The following is a 21,844-nucleotide window of genomic DNA, read 5'->3' as shown; positions in this document are numbered from 1 at the left end:
TAACCTCTCCGAGAACACAATGGTGGAACTCACAGAAAACCTCGGCAGCGCCCACACTACATCCTTCACACATTTCCATAGAACAAGAAACGTACATAAAAGACACCTCAAAGCCGTGAAACTAGAGGCCTGCCCTCTTCAGAAAAAGCGGAAAATTTTCCATTCCAAACACTCCCCGTATCGTACTCCGACTGGGCGACCGCGATACTACGGCTGAAGGGCAGAACTGACCCGAACGATCCAGACGACACCAAGAAACTCCGGCAGTCGACCCACACTTGCTCCATTTGTGGGAAGCACGACGGCAACTCACTAGGCGTTGGAAGCGGCAAAAACACAACCGCAAACTTAGGAATCGCATCGCCACCATACAAACACAGCAGAGCAGTGGCTGCGCACTTGGCCAAGGAAAATTGGTTAACTAGTGTGACTCTTTCACGGCACTCTTCACACGAAGGCCACATGGCACATTTTGCGCCACCTCATAGACCCAGCATCTACAAGGGGTGCCACTCGCCGAACTCTGAACAGAGTCGTACATAGCTTCCAAGGCACAAATGACGACCTTCTTCAGGCCCTTGCATCTAAATGCGTTAACACACAGCGTAGAACCCCACTCCAATACCAGCTTACAACGGACCCGATAACCCAAGCCTGTCTAAACAGTTCTCACTTGAAGAAATCAAAACAGCCATTCACTGTATGCGGAAAGGCACGGCGCCAGGTGCTGACCAAGTGTCAACAGATCTGCTAGCCAATCTGAGTGATGACATGACACAGCTCCTTACAGATCAAATTAATAGGCACTGGGAAACTGGCACTCTACCAGCAGAATGGAAAACCGCAGACCTGATCTTCCTACCCAAGCCAGGCAAACCCGTTAACATAGATAATCTACGTCCGATATCCCTTACGTCATGATGCGCAGGCAAAGTCATGGAGAAAGCCATACAGCTTCGCTTAACGGACTACTTAGAGGAACATCACATCCTTCCTGACACCATGTTGGCTTTCGCCCGCATCTTTCAGCTCAAGATGTTCTTTTACAGCTCAAACATGAGATAATCGACCTACCTACGCCAGGTGCCCGAAGACAAGAAAGAGCCATTCTAGCAATCGATTTTAAGAAGGCCTTCGATAACGTAAGGCACTACACCATCATGACTAACTTGATAGAACTCGGCTGTGGACCAAGAATGTATGCATACGTCAGCTTTCTTTAGAAGACGACGGCCACAATACATATAGGGTGATCTATCTTCACAACCTCTCGACCATGGGTAACCGCGGCACCCCCCAAGGCGCAGTGATATCCCCACTCTATTTAATATTGCCCTTCTTAAACTACCGCATGCCTTACAACAAATTCCGGGAATCCACCACGCCCTGTACGCAGATGATGTCACCATATGGTCTAAAGGGCCCACTACAACTCATAGAGACAAACCTGCAAAAAGCAGCCTCGACAGTCCAGTTAATCGGTAACGCAGCGGGCCTTGAATGCTCCCCCTCTAAGTCAGAATTGCTTGCCTTCCGGCACAGATATTCGAAAACCACACATCTCAAAATTAAGATAGGAGGACACCTACGTTGAGGAAGTCAGAAACATCAAAATCCTAGGAGCATACTATAGCAACAAAGGAAACAACGGGATCCCAATACAGAAACTTAGGAACAGGTGCCTCCAAATTTCCCGCATGATTAGCCGGATTGCCAATAAGCACAGAGGGCTGAAGGAACACGACCTCCTACGCCTTTTTCAAGCTTTTGTAGTCAGCCTTGTAACATACAGCTATCCCTACCTACAAATATCCAGGACATATGAACAAAAGATCGACACCATATTGCGCGATACCCTCAAAAAGGCACTTAACCTCCCTAGACGGACGTCTACAGAACGACTCCAACAACTGGGAATTCACAACACCGCAGCTGAGCTATTCAAAGCCCATCTCGACAATCAAATAATCAGACTAGCCCTCTCCAGAACTGGCATGGCGGTGCTTTCTAAACTGAACATCACACCACCAACGCATGTTAGGAACAAACATAGGCTGCCGGAGGCATGGCGGACAGGCATCATCATCAAGCCTCTTCCTCGGAATATGAACCCCACATTCCATGCAGATAGGCGCAAAGCCAGAGCCAAAGCCCATGATAAATACTCAGATGACGAGAGCGCCTTTTTCGTGGACGCCGCCCGGTCACAAACAGGACAGTGCACGGTGGCAGTAGTCAACCAGGGGCAATGTGTCGACTGCGTATCTACCATACAGGATGATGTTACAAGCATGGAGGAGGTCGCTATCGCCCTCGCGCTCAGAAACCCAGCGTCAAACCTTCGTCCTTACGGACTCAATGACGGCTTATCGCAACTACCTTAAAGGCAAAATCAGTCCTCTAGCACGCAGAATACTTTCACAAGCAGCAGAAGGCCGTACTGAGGGGGACTGGAAACAAGTCATATGGATACCTGGCCACTGTGGAGTCAGAGGCAACGAGCTAGGTCATGCCTCCGCCCGAGCTCTCTTACTCCGGGACTCTACCTTCAGTGTAGGGACTCCAGCCCCTCCAGATCAGACGGCCCACCTGACCACATACACTGAAATATTACAAAACCAAAGGCTTGCGCGGAGGAAATATCCTCAACCACATCCTCAACTCAGTAAAGCCGCACAGGTAGCCTGGCGCCGCTTACAAACGTTATCGTATCCCAACCCACACATACTTTCCAAAATCGACCCTGACAAGTACCCCTCACCAACATGCAGGCTATGCAACACCAATCTAGCTACACTTTATCACATGGCATGGGAGTGCCAGTGCAACACATCCAAAACAGATTTCTTAAGGATTTCAGTAGAGATGGATGGGAGGGCGGCACTGTCCAGCCCGGACCGGGGGGTCCAAGAGGCCCTGGTGGCCCGCGCAAGGACCGGGGCGCAAGCCAATGGGATCCCGGACTAGGGACTCCACCCATTCAGCAATATGTATAATAAATAGGGGTGTGCGAATATCAAATTTTTCGAATACGAATCGAATACGAATATCCACCTTCGAATATCGAATCGAATATCGAATATCAAGGAAAAATGCCTCCACAGTAACAATATTTTATTTAACATGTAGCTATTTGAAGAAAAAAAAAATATTAACAGGCCTGACTGGCAACACAACACACACTGCTATCTCCAGAACACAATGTCCAGGCTAGCACAATGCACATCACAACACAAGCAAATATCACGGCACAATGGAAGTAGATGACTACATGTTATCATGAAGAAATATGAGTTGCTCCACATCAGGGCGTAGCCAAGGGGGGGGGGGGGGGGTTGGGGGGGTTCAAAACCCCCCCCGAAATGTTACAATTTGGCTTGCGTATATAGGCACGCACACATACAAACGCACGCACGAACATACATAAAGTAGGGTTGAACCCCCCCCCCCCCCCCCCGAAAACAATTTCTGGCTACGCCCCTGCTCCACCTGATCAGGCAGCAGGCGCTCCCTTGTAACAGAGACACCCCCCCTGGCACTGAAAATTCACGCTCGCTTGGAACAGAAGTGGCTGGTATAGGGAGTTACATGGGGCAAAGCTTTGCTAGAATGGGGTATCTGAACATTCCGCCACCAGTCACGTGGGTCACTGTCTTTCTTCAGAAGTGGTCCCGCATAGTGAACGAGTGGTAGTGCGGCACGTTTACGGGCCGCATAATATTGAAAATGTACGGTTACATGATCGCCAACAGCGCTGCACGTCGGAGATGCACCAGCAATAAATCACACGTATTGGGGCGCTCGTCGCAGGTCAGATATCGTGCCTCCGTGTACTTACGATGTGTATCGCTCCTCTCGGCAACGTTTTTAGCGATACGAACGCAGCAGAAAATATGGAAGACGAGTTATTTTATGCATGATAATCGAATCGCATATTCGAATTTTTCGAATATTCGAAGATATCGAATATTCAAAACTTTTCGAATACATGATTTTCGAATCGAATACGAATATTTCGAATGTAATATTCGACGAATATTCGAAACTTTCGAATATTCGCACACCCCTAATAATAAAGTTTTTCATCATCATCATCATCATCATTGAAAACGCGCCGAATGGGACGAACGTGTAACGCGTTGCAGATACTAATTGCGGAAGCCACAGTAATGATGAATTACTCTACTTTGCCGCTCCCAGAGGGCGACACCACCCGCCTACCGGGAGAGTGGTAGATATAAAAGGCGCGTTTGTAAATCCTCTAGAGTGTGTGACCGTGGCGCAGTGGATAGCGCGCCCGGCATCTGTTGTTGCGAACCGAGCGGTCGTGGGTTCGGTGCTCGTTGAGGGAACTTTTTTTCTTTGCCATCTGATCGTGTACATTTTTTCGACGTCATTTCCGTGACGGAAATACGTCACTGAAGTCTTGGTGGACCTCGGCATAAAACACTTTCGTGTTAAAAAAGGTGAATATTGCTTACAGTAGGCTATCGCAAATGTTTTGACAATATCGCCGGCCAATGACAGCGTAATTATTCGCAGAGCTATGGATAGTATTATAGGCAGCAATACTAGCGATGGTACTATTGATTGCACTATTGAGGATTTTTTTCAATAGTTAATCGATAATAGTACTATCAATAATTTCTTTAGACTATCGATAGGTAAAAAAAATCACACCATCTCCCGCTAAAGGGGACCATGAGGCGATGCGAAGCAGTGTTTCGGCATGTAGAGCCCGCGTTTCAGATGGGGAGTGGTGAGGGGGGAATAGGGAGAGGGGAGGGGAAGAGAGGGGGGGGGCGGAAAGGGAAGGGGAGAGCGGGAGGGGAAGTGGAGAGAGGAAGTGGAAAGTGTTTGCACATGCGCAGTAAGGGTGGTCACCCCGTACACCACCACCACTACCACCACCGGATTGAACTCCGCTACAAGATGCTTCACATCCAAAAAGTATCGGTGCTATCGATTGTCAATTTAACGACAGCTTTGCATGACTACTAGCAGCCGAAACATTTCCTCCGTACAGATATACATCTGCAATGGTAGGTCTTTGCTCGACGGGAGGATACAGCGAAGTGTCACATTTCCTAATTTAACAAATTTCTGAAATATTAGCTTTGAAAATCGCGATAACATTGCGAGCTACTCCGTAATAGCACATTCTGGATTAATATTAAGCAGCTGGGGTTCTTTTTATTTAGCCTACAGCGAAAAAAACGCCAGGCCTGCGCGGAAAGCGCAGCACAGTCACAGCGAAAGCTGGAAGAGCGGCATTTCTAGAGCCCGTTATAAACTCTCCTGTGGCTACTAATACAGGTACATTAGCAACGTACCCACTACGCCACAAAGCGTAATTTTTGGGAAGTTGTGGAAGCACCCAGCACGACATTATTCGATGTTCTGCGGAGAAGCGAGGTACCATATGCAAGCGATTATGTGCAGTTGTTGATGCGGCGGTTGATGACGATGAAGAATTATGGTTGCGCCCTTTGTAATGGGTTGGAAGCTTTAAACGACGCACTAGTTACGTAATGCATTTGTGTGACGCCCGGTCGTTATTTAACTGTCCCACCGCTTTATAACACACTTTAACCGGAGAAACGTAGAGCGAGGAGAGAGAGAGAATTGACTTTATTGAGGACCCTGAGGAAATGGATCATGGGAGCCTTATGGGCTTCCTTGGCAACCAACAGGAAGTGCACTTGCGAGGAACCCACTACGCTATAAATCATTGTAATTTTTTAGAAGTAGGGCAGTAGGCAGTGTGCCATTTTTCGTCATTCTACAGACAGCCGTGGTACCTGCCTAAACGCATGTAAGGCATTATGGCACTTGTTGATGCTGTGCGTGATGACGATGAAGACTTATGGCAGAGCTCTTTGTAATGGGTTGGAAGCATTCAACAACCTACTCGTTGCGCAATTCGCATTGTGTGACGCCTGGTTACAGAATTCGCGTTGTGCGACGCTTGGTGCTTATTCTACTCTTTTACCACGCTATATTGCATATGCTAATGTGGTTCCTTCCCGACATGAAGCCTGTATAGACCTTTTTGCAAAGCAGTTTCAAGCACCGGCATGGCTCAGAGGTTGAATACTGGGCTCCCACGCAGAGACCTAGGTTCGAACCTCGTTCCATCCTGGAATTTTTTTCTATTTAGTTTTTTTTTTCTTATTTCGAGCGATACTGGTTAGGACACCGGCGGCGGCGGCGGCGGCGGCGGCGGCGGCGGCGGCGGACAACTACGGCACCAAAAACGGCCGGTGAAATGATCTCATAACAGCTTTCGCTGTAAAACACAGGTGCCTATCGATTTTGCTAAACATCGACATGTAGACGTCATGGCTATGCTTTCAACCAGCGTCGTCGTTCTGAGTTGCCGAACATTGTGCATGCGAAGTTGCCACGACAGACTGTCGCTTTTCTGAAAACCCCTTGTAAATGTTCATTTAATATGACCGCGGCATCAATCATTTCGTTGAAGAAATGGCAGATCAGACAATCAATGAAGCCAACAGACAGTTAAGCCAAGGAAAGCATTGCGAACATTATTCGTTGTTCTTGGCTGTAGTGCAATAATTAAGACCTAAATTTAAAGGAATTAATGTGGACGAAATATCTTTCTTTCCATCGGCGGGATCCTAACCCACAATTTTGGAATTACGCGTCCGATGCTCTACCAATTGGGCTACGACGGAAGCCCCTTCCCCGTGAACATCGTTGTGTATTTCTGTAGGATTATTCCCAGGGAGTGTTAGCCAGCGCCACTCGTAGCCAAGGCGGCGAGTGTGGAACACTCTTTTTGCCAGCACGGCCGGACTGGAGAGGCAAGCAGGCGTTCTTTCTTACGGTCTTGGCTATCGCTTCGGACACAATGGAAGCACTCCTCGATGGGTAACGGCACCCCTCACTGCGCGGGGTGCTGCGACCCTGCCGTTCCGGCGGCTTTTTTTCTGCATCGTGTGTTGCTCGTGAAGTGCAGAGTTCGTACAGTGCGCATGACGCTAGGACAGTTACGTTATGACATCACTGTCGTCTCGATGCAACTGTAATGCGTCGCATGTAACTGGCTGTGTGTGGATATTCATTTCTCACTGGAATGGCCACCAGCGCGAATTGCAACTTATTCTGGTGTGAGGAGATGATTGAGCGCAGTCTATGAGACTGCCCATCCTATCAATCTCAACGACGTGATCTAGAAGCAAAACCCCATCGCCTAGATACAAGACTACTTTCTGAAAAGAAAGTCCTGTGAGCTTGGTCAACGGTTTCGTACGTGCACAAGGCCACGAAAGCACTGTTGTGCTTCTTGAAGTCGACTGAACTTCAAGGAAGTTTCTGAATTAGCAGTTCGAGTCCTGTGTGGTCACGTTGACTGTTCATTTGTTATTTTTGCCAACTCTTTTTTTTTTCTTATTTATTACTCCCCCTTTTACCCACCGACGGGCAGGGTAGCCAACCGAGCCTTTGTTTTGTTAACCTCTCTGCCTTTTCATTTTGTTTCTTTCTACCTTTTTTACTTGTACAATCATGGCTCCGCAGTAAAAGACCTTTGTTTTCACAACCATCTTGGATAAATGTCGCCTATTTAGTGCGCTAAACACAAACTCCATTCTTGAAACCGTTGATAATTTTGAACAGTTCCCACTAGAGGATCGCTTCCGCAACGACTGACAATTGCCCTTGTACTAAAGAGGTTAACACAACTGCGAAAAAATAGTATCGCTTGGTTTTTGTCTGTTCTCCTTAGCGGGAGTAGCATTGCCATTTATCTGAACGCAAGCAGTTTACATAAAATAGAAGAATGTGCATGTTACATTACGGTTAAGAATGTACATAAGCCAAACCCAAATACGCAATGTGAACTGTATAAAGATGCCCGTAAAATTATATTACACTTTTTCCGTGTTTATTCTTCCAGAGGTGTTTACTGGGAAGATGCAAAACAGCAACACAATGAGCTGTAATGCATGCCGTACATAAGTTTTGCAGCAAAAGAAGACCGAAGTTTTGCAACTTCGAAACGAAACCAATAAAGCATTATGGACTCGGTGTAGACGGCTGTTAATTCCTTTAAAATGGCAATTATTGAACACTGCGCTCACAATATTACAGTATTAGTTCGAAAGCTAGGGGCGCGCAAATAAAACTACTTGTTCTCGCGCATTTTGGTAATAACGTTACTGCAATGAATTTGCAACGTGTTTGTAGTTTTTCTGGCGCAATGGCGTTAACGTTTTAAAGCAAAAATCTGGCAGATACCACGCATTTTGGGAATCAAATCATGCAAAGTGGTCAGCGAATATCGGCCTGTGCCGAATTTTTTCCTTTGAACCAAGCATTACGAGGTGGATCGAAGTCTATGTGTAAACTTATTGGTGGTGCACATATAGTATTCTTACCAGGCACGCGGCGTACACTGGAGTGTAAAGAGTAGCTCTTTGTCTGATGTAACGTCGGCACTCAAGTTAGAGCAGAGAATCAGTTTTATTGCCGCGAAGTGCACGCTACGTAGCGAAGACGTGCAAATACTAAATAGCGGTCGTAGACGCATACACGCAACGCTTAACTCTTCACAATGTTAATAGAGTTTCACGCTACCAAGCGGATGTCAGGAGAACCAGCTGGATGAGGGTTAGCAGAAGACAAGCTGCATCCGTTTCCTTGTTCGGATATGCTAGCCTGATTGTTAACGCACTCGCGAGAAATAAACACTGCCACTTTGCATGTCTCGTGCATCAGTGAGCAAACCCGGCCCTCCGTGGAGTGATAAATCGGATTGTTTCTAGCCAGACGCGAAGTTTTCGTCAAAATAAGTGGTTGAGCAACCTTGGCAAGTCACCTTCCTAATGATGCCCCACAGCATACAGATTTCAGCTTCGCGAGGTTTTCTGTAGCCATATAGATTAGTGAAATGTTATTGTGTGACCTCGTTTAAAACTCAGGCTGCTTCGCTTGTATGTAGCACCCATCGGTGTTCTTGAAGTGCATAATACTATAACATTGTATGCTGGGAGCCGCGTGAGCTCCTGATGTCATCTTCTATAACTGTACAATACCAGGGCCTTCGTAATAAACAGATGGTACGTTAAAGTGCGACACTTTAGCTTTTGCCACAAAAGCGATGTATGCATCGTGTGAGCGACAATCCAGTCATTCAGGGCTGTGACGTCATGAACTACGACCAAGTACAGGCCGCGTGGGCGGCCTCTGTCCTGTCCTCAGAGGACGCATCCTGATGAAGATTAAACTTGATCAAGGGAGGAAAGAAGCATACTGTTTCAAAAAAAAGAAATCTTCAACGAAAAAGCAACGACCACGGAGCAAATGTCCCATAAGACAGTAAGTGACGTTTCATGCAGCGTAGGGACTTTTCTTTTCTTTTCGCACTAATGAAGAAACACATTGGAAGGGCTGAGGGTGACAGCATGGTGAAGGACCGAGATAAAAGAGAACAGACTTTTGGGCTAGTTGGTTCGTTACGTTTGTTACGAGATAAAAGTTCGTTACGAGGTAAAAGGTCGTCACGAGATAAAAGATTCACTCACACATGGCGGCTGCTCTTTCGTAGATTTTCTTTTTTGTTTCTTCTTTTTTTTAGACGGTACGCCCTTACCGTCTTTAGCATTGATTGCATTCACCAATAACCTGCTCAATCGACCTTCGTGCGCGGAGCAACCTTTGATAATTTGTTCAACTTAAATTTGAGGGCACTAAAAGCGCCGCGCGCTAGGCGGCTGTCACGTGGTATTTTTTTTTAAACCTGTAATGCCCAAAAGGCGTTATGCCTTCAGAAAAATTGTGAGAAAACACTCACCATATTTGCTCTTCTTGTAGAGTTCATCTTGAGAAAAAAAAGGTGAAATTTTATTTCGAGCATGACTTAATTACTCCTAATTAAAAATAATCAATTACTTCGATTAAATGAGTAACTCAGTGTAACTTCATTATAACATCTTAAATATGCAATAACGGCTTTTTCAAGAAGCTTTGAGGGGTTTTTTACCTTCTTTGAGGCATTATATTCATTGTATCAATATGATACAGTAGACATACAGGGTTAAATTCGTGCGCTTTAAAGAAAAAAATTGAAGGACCCTTAAGCTTCGCCTTTAAGAGTTGAACGCGATTGCGAAATCCGGCCCCTAGTGCGCACTTCAACCACTAAATGCGTACTTATTAATCTGTATTGTTATACACACACGCACACAGATACACATGTGCGCGCGAGCGCGAATGGTAGAGGTTTTCGATCTAAAACAAGAATCGCATGCCCTCCAAGATGCACGCCCGCGCGCTTGCCATCTCGAAGGCCATAAGGAGTGTCGAGGCATATTTCTTACAATTGCCTCACAGATGGCAGCGCATTATGTAGCGTTTGCTGTTTGCTTGATCAACTGCCTCCTCTAGAAAGCCGAGCGGTTGGCTTGATATGTTTCCGCCTAGATGGACATAGTTGTCCATTTTAGAGCTGTTTGAAAGTTCGTGTGTGTTTTTAGCGGCGATGGCTGCACTATCCCGGCCTTTTTCGACGTAGTTTGATGGTCTCGCCAATGCGCCTACAAATCGCCGAGTGGGCTCGTTTTTGTCGTGACACCTGCGGAACAAAATGCGTTAAAGACACCCCTTCACTACAGGACATTTATGTAGTGTTTTTTTCTGAAGCAGCTGCAAGTAACATCGTGGCTTTGTGGTAGGACACCTGCTTGCCACGCGAACGGCCCGGGTTCGATCCTCAATGGGACCGAAGATTTTATTCGTTACTTTATTTGCTTCTTTCTCGATTTTTCGCTCACGGATGATTTTTCGCTCACAACCAACGGTGCCGACACCGACACCGGAATTTCTGCGACACGAGCTCTCTAACGCTATCGCGTTAAAACCCGGAAAGAAATGAAGCAGGGGAATTGCCTTAGAATAGATTAAAGATTTGAACATTCTTGAAACAGCGCAACGAGGACGAAAAGAAAAGAACCACGAACTAAAGCGCAACGAAGAAAAAAAAGAAAAAGAAGAAAAGGAAGTAAAAAGACTACACACCCCTCACACCCATGTGACCTCATTTCGAGCTAACAAAAACCCTCAAAAGAAACTGCAAGCCAGCATTACATCTTGAAACGGAAAAAAAAACGAAAAGAGACCGCGTGTACTCTCCAAGACAAGGAATTTTAAGATACTGTACTATCTAGGAAAATTACTCTACATTGTAGACCTATTGCTCTACATGATAGCGAGTTTATTTTCCTAGATAGTACAGTATCTTAATATTCCTCTCAAGCTCTCAAGGCATCATGTCTGCCGGAACGAGACCCTCGCTACGAATGAACAAAAGAAGGGCAAGAAGATAATATCTGGCGTTTAACGTCCCAAAACCACGATACTCATTATGAGGGACGCCGTAGTGAAGGGCTCCGGAAATTTCGACCACCTGGGGTTCTTTAACTCTTTAATTACAACTGTTGCTCTGGGGCAAGAACCCCAAAAAGTATTTTTTTCAGCGAACGCATCCTGTAGTGTTATACTGCTAGCGCCATCTGTGGAAAGGGAGAAAGTCTACCAATAAGCGTCCTAACTTCAAACAAATACACACAGATGGTCGCATCGCCTTTTCTTTAGTGCTTATTCGAGCGTCTGAGAGTTGGCAACGCAAGCTCCGCACACGCGAGTAAATTTATTCTACTACAAGGGAACGGGACGCTACTGCGAGATATATTGGACACAAAATTGCGCATAAGGCGTTGTAGAACGTTTATGAATAGGCTGAATGGTGTCGCCGCATGTTACGCGTTACAAATCTTCCCGCCAAAAGCGCTGTTGCTCACGAGCAACATCGGGCATTTGCGGAGGTGCAAGACGATATAGGGCTATACGGTTGTTGTGTTTCCCTGCTTGACTGAATGTAAAACCAGGCAATAAAATAATCTTATTTCTATGAAATACTGTAAGGTATAGTTATTAGGACAATATTCTTTTGTCTTTCATGTACAGATGGCGATGTCAAAAGAAACAAAATGGCTGACAGATAAATACCGGAGCTCATCTTCCTTCCGGATGGTGAAGTGTACGATGCTTGATTTTGAGAGCGACCCGGATGACGCCCGATATGAAGCTAGAGATGATGAAAAAACTGATGGATCCGTGTCCGCTTCAAAGTTGTGCTAAATCTTTGCGATGAACATCCGCCAGAAGAAGGCGACGGAGGATTGCCAAACAACCCTGCTGAAGCTGTTCCGGGAATATCCCGACACACGGCTGCGCAGCGCAGGAAGATGAAAGAAAGTGTTCGCAGAAAATGGACAAAAATATCCTTATGGTTGATGACCAGCCTGGAAGGAGGAGCTGCCCCCACCGCCCGACAATTGCTAAGTAAGGAGGAGCTGCTAAGTCCCGCACAGCGACCCGGTGCTAAGTCCATACCAGTACTTTTGTGCCTTTTTCGATGAAGAGATTGGTAGACACACTGTGCTATCAATCACAACTGTATTCTACGAAGAATGGCACCTGTGGCAACTTCACCAGGAGGAGATGAGGAGATATCTTTCCATATCAGTGATTTCGGGACAGTCAGGTGCCTCAATTCTGGATGTTCTGGCAGTGTGGAACAAGTGGACGTGAGGTAGGATGGCATTAACCACTGCCACAGTACGGCGAAACAAGAACCGATGCAACTTCTGCAAGTTCGGCTACATGTTTTTGTACTTGCGCTAAATGCAACATGCTCGTGGTGCCTCCTTCTCAAGCCGCTACTGCTTCAAGGCATTCCATGTGAAAAATGCCTCAAGTGCCCAATGTTGCTCAGGAGCAAAGGAGCAACACCTCATTACTCACACTATAAATACACTAATTTTTTTCTCACAAAGTAATTGGCATATTGTGACCTTTCCTTGTGCATGCCACAGTTTCCTTCATGTTGTGCATTGAAACAAAATTTTGGGCATCAAAGGGTTAACGTGCGCCTAAATCTAAGTACACGGGCGTCAAACATTTTCACCTCCATCGAAACGCAGCCGCCGCTGCCGAGATTCGATCCCGTGACCTTCGGGTCAGCAGTAGAGCGCCATAACCACTAGACCACCGTGGCGGGGCACAAGGGAACGAAGAAGGGAAGTTATTCGAAGGTTGCAGGATCGGCCCCTGCAGGCGCCAAGTTGTCTTTGCGTCTCTTTTACGTCACATTTATGTCATAATTATTACAATACAGTTAAACCAGTACAATTGACGTCCGTTATGCCTTCCCTGCCTGCATTGCCTGATGGTTTTCATTAAGGTTGTATCAAGCAAGGACATGAACCCTTAAAAATTCCCTTCCTTCGTACATATGATATCAAGATCACTTTGCAGGGCATTAGCGTCCTTTTCAATAGTAAATTCATGGAAGATAGCTCAGTCATCGGCAAATAAGAGAATGTTAGGCAATTGTTAGAAAAGAAAGAGTGTTTGACATACAGACAATTAATCATTGTTGTCTGTTAAACTCTGTCAGGCATCGAAGATTTCTGGGTCGCCTTCCTGACTGGCTTTCGGATATTGTGCGCGGATCAAGGTCGCTATTATTTCTGCGTTGCTCTCCGCAAAAATTGATCGTTTTTCAAGTAAAGGCACAGAAATCGGTGTTGTGGGAAGCATGCGGCGGGAAGATGACCGTGGCGTAATATTTTACATAGAGCGAATTGTTACGAAATGACCCTAAAGATATGTGCAAACGGTATACGCACACACATGTTCAAGAGCCGCATATGTGTTATACAACCAGTTGTTTACAGTTTCGTAAAGATGCCAACAGCAACATGAGCATTAACAACACCAGACGCGGTAAGCTGATTTGTAGTGCTTATACTTGTCCGTTGCGATGGTGAACGCACGCACGTTTCACGAACCCGTGAGCATGTGTACAAGGGGTTCCTGAGAGTTCTCAAGTAGATGGCGGCGAGCGCAATGTCTTTTATTGTAAATCATGTGCACAACGCAGACCTCGTCGATTCCGCTGCTTGTCTATGTGTGTTCTGTGTCATGAGGCCGGCGAAGTAGGATGCGGCCCACGTTGAAGTTGCGCGTCACCGGGTATCTTACATGTGCCCACGCCTCCACACCTGCAATAAAGCCGCTTGCTGTGGACGACACAGAGGGCTCATTGCTCCAGGTTTCAGGGAGCGCTAACGCGCTAGTTTCTTTGCGCAGAGCGTTTTTTTAGATGCGAAGCAGCTTTTGCGCTGGGCTGTGTCCGTAGTTCCAATAGCGAACGTCCGCTTTCTACCACCTAGCATAGCCACCTTAGCGCGCTTGCGCCAAGGAGAAGTCCTTTTCCTCTTGTTGTTCGGCCGCCTTGATGATGATACGTGCTGATCACTTTAGGTGCCCGGGCTGCCGTATGCTGTCCTAGCTTGGCATAACGCAGACGAAACCAAGTGTACTGGCACGCGATGGTGCGTTCGGGCCTGTGTAAGGGGCTGGGTAAGACACGTGGCCTCGCCCCCTTACGCTCTCTCAGAAATCACGTGATGGTGTCGGGGAACGAGATTCTGCAGACGCGCGATGAACCAACGCATTGTATTCTAGTCAGAACACGCGGGCACGCACTCGCGCGTTCAGGCCTGTGTAAGGGGCTGGGTAAGACGCTGTAGCCTCCGCATCCACCCGTCACGGTCTCTTGGCTGCCGCTTTTTCGACCAAGCACGCTGGATGGATTCAATCGCCACCGGCGTTGTGATTCCCGTGTTGCAGCACGACGCTATGCCAAGCTTTGCGCTACTTATGGCAATGTTTTTTTTTTTTCATTTCTATAATCAAAATTCCGCACTAGTCGTTTGACCATGTCCTTATAATCAAGGCATTAAGAAAATATCTCCTGCAGCAGTTCGCGCCCACTTCATAACCGCGCAGCTATTCAATATTACGAAAAAAAGAACAAGAAGCTTTGGCTGCTTTCAAAACGATATTGTACAATATCCCACGCATACACTGCAAAATTGATTCCTTACCGTACATGTTCACAGGGTCGTCGCTTAAAAGACAGCAGCGTTTTCTATATAACAAATGCGGGTCTCTTAAAAACCACACATTCTATGTTCAGGCAACAGGAAAAATTTTGTAAGAAATATTGCTTTGGCATTCGGCAATTAAGCAGACTGCTCAAGTTGCAAACCTAATTGTAAGTGACGAGAATTGCGAGTCTTATGTCCCAATTGTTTCCTATAGGCGGCCATTTACATTCCAACCTTGCTATGCAGGCGACGAAAATGAGAGTCGTCAGAAGTTGTTCTTCATCCATGCTTCCACTTCGTGCACACCAAGTTTAATACAACACTTTTTAGAAGTGTTTTCTTATTATACACTATGGATAGAAGTACGCTTTACATGCATTGTTCATTTAGAACACCTGGACATATACTGTTCCATTGTTGTGCGCTTGCACAACAATGGAACAGTAGGCTTTTTTAACCTAAATAGGCTAAAAAAGCGAATACAGTTGAAACCCGCAATAACGAAATCGCCGGGGAAAGCACAAAATTTCGCTCTTGCGGAAATTTAGTTGGCGCGATAATGCGGCAGAAAAGACATGGAATTTACAAAAAAAAAACACATTTTATTTCCAAAAGTCAGTAAGTTTCCTTTGGCGGGCCTTACCATGCAGCAATTTCATGCCTCTCGATCGGGAATCTCGTTTGCCACGGCGCAAAGTTCGCCCCATGCACTGGTCAGTGACAGCGGCGCTGGGCTGTCACCAGTACCGTCATCAAGTGCGCCTACAGGCGAACCTTCCGGCTCCGCTGGATCAGCGCGGATCAGCACAGAATCGTGGACAGCGAGCTGCCCGCAACGCCGAATTCTTCGGCGATGTCCATTTTTTTCCTGCCCTTTTCCACCTTGCTGATGATTAATGCAGCTTTATCCTCCAGCGTGATGAACTTCCGCTTTTTCGTTGGAGGCGGCATCTTCGCAGGCAAGCATATACATCCAGCCCACAACTTATCCACGTGCTCTGGACTCCTGGCCATGCCTCATTGCCGGGCAATCACCACGCTCCCGCGGTCTCTCGAGAAATTGCTCACTGAGCTGCCCGGCATGGCGGGGCCGAGAGTCCAGATCAAGTGGGCCCTCCACTCAGATACAGAGGCATATTAACAAACTACACCAGAGCTAGACAAACCATGTCCCCGCCGCCACCGTCGTTCTCGCGAGAGGAAGAGGTGGCACTCCGCCAACTTCAAACGAGTACTTTCCCCAACCTCCTCTTCATGCATAAATTCTACCCTGACCGCTACGCAGACTCTTGCCCGAGCTGTGGCAGCTCCCCAACGGCGTTCCATGTCACGGTGAAGTGCGCCGCAAAATTATTCCCTCTCCTTCCAGTCATCCTGCGCCCCTTCCGCACCAAAAAGCTGTGGGACGATGCCCTCTGCGACGGGCCTCCTAGGTCCGCCTGGCCTTGGTTGAACGGGCCCGTGTCGTCGCTGAGGTCGTCATAGGCTTCCCACATGCTTGGTTTATAAATTTTTTAATAAAACGTTTCTCTCTCGCAGGCAGTGAAATCGGACAAAGCAATCGCAACATACAGTTCACGTTGCACCAAGCGACCAAGCAAACGCTCCACAAATGGCTCCACACAAGTGACCATGTGCGCGCAAGCTGACAAAGCCAAGCACAGAGCCAATCCAACGAATGAAACTCCATGAGGAATGTGTATTTGGCTACGTAGTCCGCAATAACGAGCAGGTGTTTAGACAAGTCATCATCGTCATCATTGTCGCCAGCTTTATGTTTTTTTGTAAACAATGATGGCGGCTACTACTCAAGTGCGCCGTAGCGATAGTTTTGCGCAATTTCAGTGTAGCATGAATGCATTTCAGCAGTTTTCCAATGTAGTTAATGTTGTGAGAGTAGATTATTTGCGCACTCGTGTTTCAAAAATTTCGTTAATCAGAGACTGCGATCTGAATATCTTTCGTAGTCGTGAGTTACGAAATGCATTGACTCCTATGGGCGTTCGCCGGTGCTCCGAAAATATTTCGTTGCGGTGAGAATTGCGTTCCCTCGGGATTTCGTTATCGCTGGTTTCGACTTTTATACCTGCGAGCCTCTGTAGCCATATTTGTTTGTTTCATTTCTCTTGCTTATGATACTATCCGTTTCTTTTTTCTTTTTTGATAACAAGTTGTCGAACAATGTCCCTAGTACATTTCTTAGAAATTGTTTTTTCGGCAGAAACTCCTTTCCGTGCCTTATGTCGTGCTTTTCTTTTTCTGACGATGTCTTTTTATTTGCAGAATACACGAAGAAATTCCATACTATGATAAAATGTTCCTGAGCGAAAACGTTTACCTGAAAGCCAACATGTACTATACACGCATTCTCAAAACAGAATTTTTCTCGTTGCAGCTTTAATCAACGTTAAGCGAAAATAGTTTTATATTCGCCGGGTCAGACGCAACGCTGGCAGTAGTTTCCATCGTAACTGAACACTTACTCAAAAAGAATTCAAAGAGAGGGACAGAATGAATACAGGAAAGGCAAGGAGGCTAACTAGACTACGTTCAGTTTGCTACTCTACAAGTGGAGGGAAGAATCAAGGAGTGAAAAAGAGCGAGAGATGAAAAGATTGTGTATGAGAGCAGGCAAGTCACAATGCACATGTTCAGTGCAGCGTGTCTGCAAGCGCTCACTTAACTCTGTTGCCTTCAAGAACTGTAGGAATGCTCGTGTGACTTTCTGGGCATATGAGCTGGACGCCACGCTCCGAACACCTTTTCTTCACTAAAAGGCCGATCATCAAGTCTTCTCAACGCACACTTAACACTAAGGGGGCGAGAATGTAAGAAGGGCTTGCAAGGGCTGGAGAAAGTGCAGCTTCGCCATGCTGTTACGCTACGTCAGGCATTCTTGCACATGATGTTATTACAAGAAGGTGCAGCGTATCAGACAACCGGCTGATGTCTGCATACAAAACAAGCTCCTTCAACTGTTCCTACAACGTGTGTTCCAAGGCACCTTCCAACCACTTTATTTATAATGAACTGTGATGCCCACAATGTAGCGGAACATTTCTGGCGAAATTTGTGTCGGAAGTCTGTCGGGACTAGTACAGATCCGGTACTGAATTAAGAGGTCAAGCGCAATGCGGAACTGACTTAGAAGACCGGAAGTGAAAAACAATTAAACCTAAAACAGGGTCGCATAATCAGGTCAGCGGGTAGCTGACCAATAATCCCTCGCATGCTACCTGAAGGCATGAAGTCTGCCAGAACGAGACCCTCCCTGTGAATTAAGGAAAGAAGATTACTTTTAAAGGCTCGTTTTTTTTTTTTTGTTAGACACGATCTTAATGAGAACTAACCGACAATATGCCAAGGAAAGTATAGGGGATGTTATTTGTAGTAATTAGGATTGCCCGCTCGTAAAAAGATCACGTTCTACGTGATGCCAACAAGCAGAATAAAGAGAGTGTTCCACACTCGCCGCCATGATGGCGATCGGCGCTGACTTACACTCGTGGGTTTAAATGCACATATATACCCCATAAAAGTGGACGGGAGGATGAGCGCCATCGTAGCTCAGTGGTAGAACATCGGACGCTTTATTCAAAGGTCGCAGGTTCGGTCCCTGTCGGCGGCAAGTTGCCTTTCTCCCACTTTACTTTGTTCACATTTATGTCGTAATTACTACAAATAACATCCCCTATGCTTTCCTCGGCATATTGTCTGTTAATTCTCATTAATATTCAGTCTAACAAAGAAAAACTAGCCTTTAAAAGTCATCTTCCTTCCTTCAAATTTGAAAGTTGATTTATCATCGAGAAGTAAGTAGAGATTTTATGTATGGCATAGCAGGTGTAGCAATTCTGGTACTGTCATCGAACAAGAACAAACTGCTTTAGTGTCATTACATAATTGAATTCTTTCTTATTCGGTAGGAATTGAGAAAGTAGGCAGGCTTTTATTTTGCTCTGAAATAAGTGTAAGGGACTAAAGTTTATCAAATAATATCAAATTCTTTACACGTCACACAGTTCCTCAATCATTTCCTACATATTTTTTGTTGAAAATGCAGTTTACTAAAATTCATCTGTGTTTACCCTTATAACACTACGCTTTCGAACTCTAGAAAAGTAGTTCGTTTATTGCTATCTGTAATCAGCAATCATGTATGGCACTTTGTTAGAAATGGTCACTGCTAGGATGCCGACTACAAGAGATCAGATGTTTGTCTACCTATCTAACCTATATGATCAGAAGGAACAGCTGGCACTTATACGGCGGGAAGGCATAGCCAGCCCTGTCCTTGAGCGTCAAGCCAAAGCAACTCGTTGACTAAAATATGAAAACGTTTCTTCAAATGAGTTGATATATTAAGGCGAACGCCTGACACGCCTCATCAAACAGGAAGGCTTACCGTCAGCGTCGGCGTTAACACGAATTGTTGCAAAAATCATCATGCGATGACGTGATCGTGATGTCACAGGCTCCCACAATTTGAGACGTCATTATGACATCATCATGACGTCGCTATGAAGTCATTTAACACGACAGCACACGATACCGTCACCACGCGACATGGTCGCTTGGTCAAACGTGGGCCCATCTCGGAAGAAGTGCTGCTAAACCACGTGAGGTGTAGAAAGCTGCGACGCCTCCAGCCCTGGAAGCAGTTTTAAACCATGTTACACATTAAACCACTTTACACCCTTAAGGGGGTTTTGCCGTGTCTGTAATTAACGCCCTTACACCCTAGGAAATGGGTGTTTTGACGTATCAAAACACCCATACCATAGGGTGTTTCCAATAGCCTAAATACCCTTATCACTGAAAAATGTGAAAAATAAAATCTACCAGTCAGGGGACACGCAATTACAGATGACATCGGCACAGAAGGTGCACGCACGTGCCAAACCGCACACACAACAGAGCGTATTGTAAAATACCACATAGACGGAGCGATCGTGCTACACCGCCTTACACTGACCATCTGGTATATATAGCCATAGTATCTTAAGCCGCCGTTCAGTGCCGGTGGAGATATTCCTGCTCCGTATAAATGAACGTTAAACATTAAGAGAATAGGCGTACATTTATGGTACGCTTGTAGATATCCCTAAACGAGACATGCCTTTTAATCTGAACTCGCCTAAGATCCAACGACATTTCAATTAGCGAGTCCCAGTTATCATGGCACGGGCCATGGGTGTTTCGATAACTGATAACACCCTTACCTCCTAAAGGGTGTTTAGTAAGAGCATTACCCCTTAAAGGTTATATTGCGGAAGGAAAACACCCTTACACCCTAATTTTTGCTAATTTTGGTTAGGCAAAAGGGTGTTTTGCATGCTTGAAACACCCTTAGGGGTGCAAAGTGGCTTATGGTGTAGGTGCGGAGAGTTTTCGGGGAAGGGGGGGGGGGGGGTCAGTCCAATAGACTCAAGATAGGAAGAAGGTGTCTGTCACCTTCCAGTCGTCTTAGCCAAATGCACAAGGGACAGTGTGACTTCTTTGCGGTAGACAGAAAGTAGCTCTCTTTCTTCATTTCAGCTTGAGCTGCAATGACATAGGATACGCTGAGCATTGCAGAAAAGAAAATTGTGTGGTGCGGCTTGACGTACACTTTTTCAAGGTTCCTGTTCTCAATGTCCACTGAACAAACATGTACTTTTACCAGGCACAGCTGAGCGCGGTGTGACCCCAAGGCCTTTGCGCTCGTTCGTAAGTCCTCACAACACATATGCATCCAGACGGGACAAAAGTTCAGGGGAACAGCCAGGCTTCAAGTTCTGAAAAATTATTGAGCATGGGGTGTCGCTCGAGCCAAAGTTTCGACAAGTGGCCTTGTCCTCGTGAAGGCCTAATAAAGTATACAACTTCATAGACGTCGAAAAAAAAACGCTTCGTCACCACATCCTACACTCTGCCTTTCGATGATGCCACCACCTTGCAGCCACGGCGCAGACAGGACCACTCGTCCAAAACTTACTAGGGCGGTAGTTTGGGCTACTTGGTTTTACAGCGAAATCTGTTATGAGATCACAACAAGAGCCGTTTTTGGCGCCGTAGTTGTCCGCCGCCGCCGCTGCCGCCGCCGGTGTCCGTAACCGCTATTTCGCGAAATAAGAAAAAATATCCAGAATAGAACGAGGTTCGAACCTGGGCCCTCTGCGTGCATAGGTCGGCAAACTCACTCATGATCTGACTCACTCACACTCATTCAGACTCAGATCGAACCGTGAGTCTGAGTCTGAGTGAGTGCGGCTGAGTAATAATTTGGTGAGTTTGAGTCCGAGTGAGTCCGGTTGAGGGAAACTTTGGTGAGTCTGAGTCCGAGTGAGCCATAAGAGCAAAATATATTTCTTAAGTGAGTCTGAGTGAGCTCCATACCTTTTTGCCGACCTGTCGTTCTATCTACACCACTTCAGCATTACTATCACCTTTATGTCGGCTCACGTTTATACTCCCGTTGACTCACACATACTTCAAAGCCCTAGGAATCATACATCAGCTCAATATTTATTGACCTCGTCGTCCTGGAAATTTTTTGGGGCATACTTTGTGCCTTGACTGCTCTCAGTTTTTCTTAATTGTGACAATTCCTGACGCTCACTGATCGTGCGAAACGGAGGACGTCATCCTTCTGGATGGGGGACCATCACCCCAACGAGACCGCGGGCCCCAGCCCGTCTGCCTACCGATGGACCGAAGATGAGTGACGTGCCGTCGTACCGTTCCTTGTGACTCCACCGACAGTCGTCCGTGGAAGACATGGAGTCGGAAGCTGACTTCGCGACGTTCACCCCCGCCGGTTGAAGCGAAAGCTTCGAAGGACGTCATCTTCAAGAGACTCGCACCGGCGCTGGATACCGGCA

The 21,844-nt window shown here is 46.3% G+C and overlaps 1 protein-coding gene across 7 annotated transcripts in view; it reads right to left on the bottom strand.

Moving 5' to 3' along the window:
- Window positions 1-21,844, bottom strand: part of LOC119374269 (uncharacterized) — a 292,758-nt gene that overhangs the window by 21,919 nt on the left and 248,995 nt on the right. The window lies entirely within an intron of this gene.

Source organism: Rhipicephalus sanguineus, chromosome 11 (genome assembly GCF_013339695.2).
Source record: "Rhipicephalus sanguineus isolate Rsan-2018 chromosome 11, BIME_Rsan_1.4, whole genome shotgun sequence".
Lineage (NCBI taxonomy): Eukaryota > Metazoa > Arthropoda > Arachnida > Ixodida > Ixodidae > Rhipicephalus > Rhipicephalus sanguineus.
Note: the sequence above shows the minus strand (reverse complement) of the source record. Positions and strands in the feature narration are given on the sequence as shown.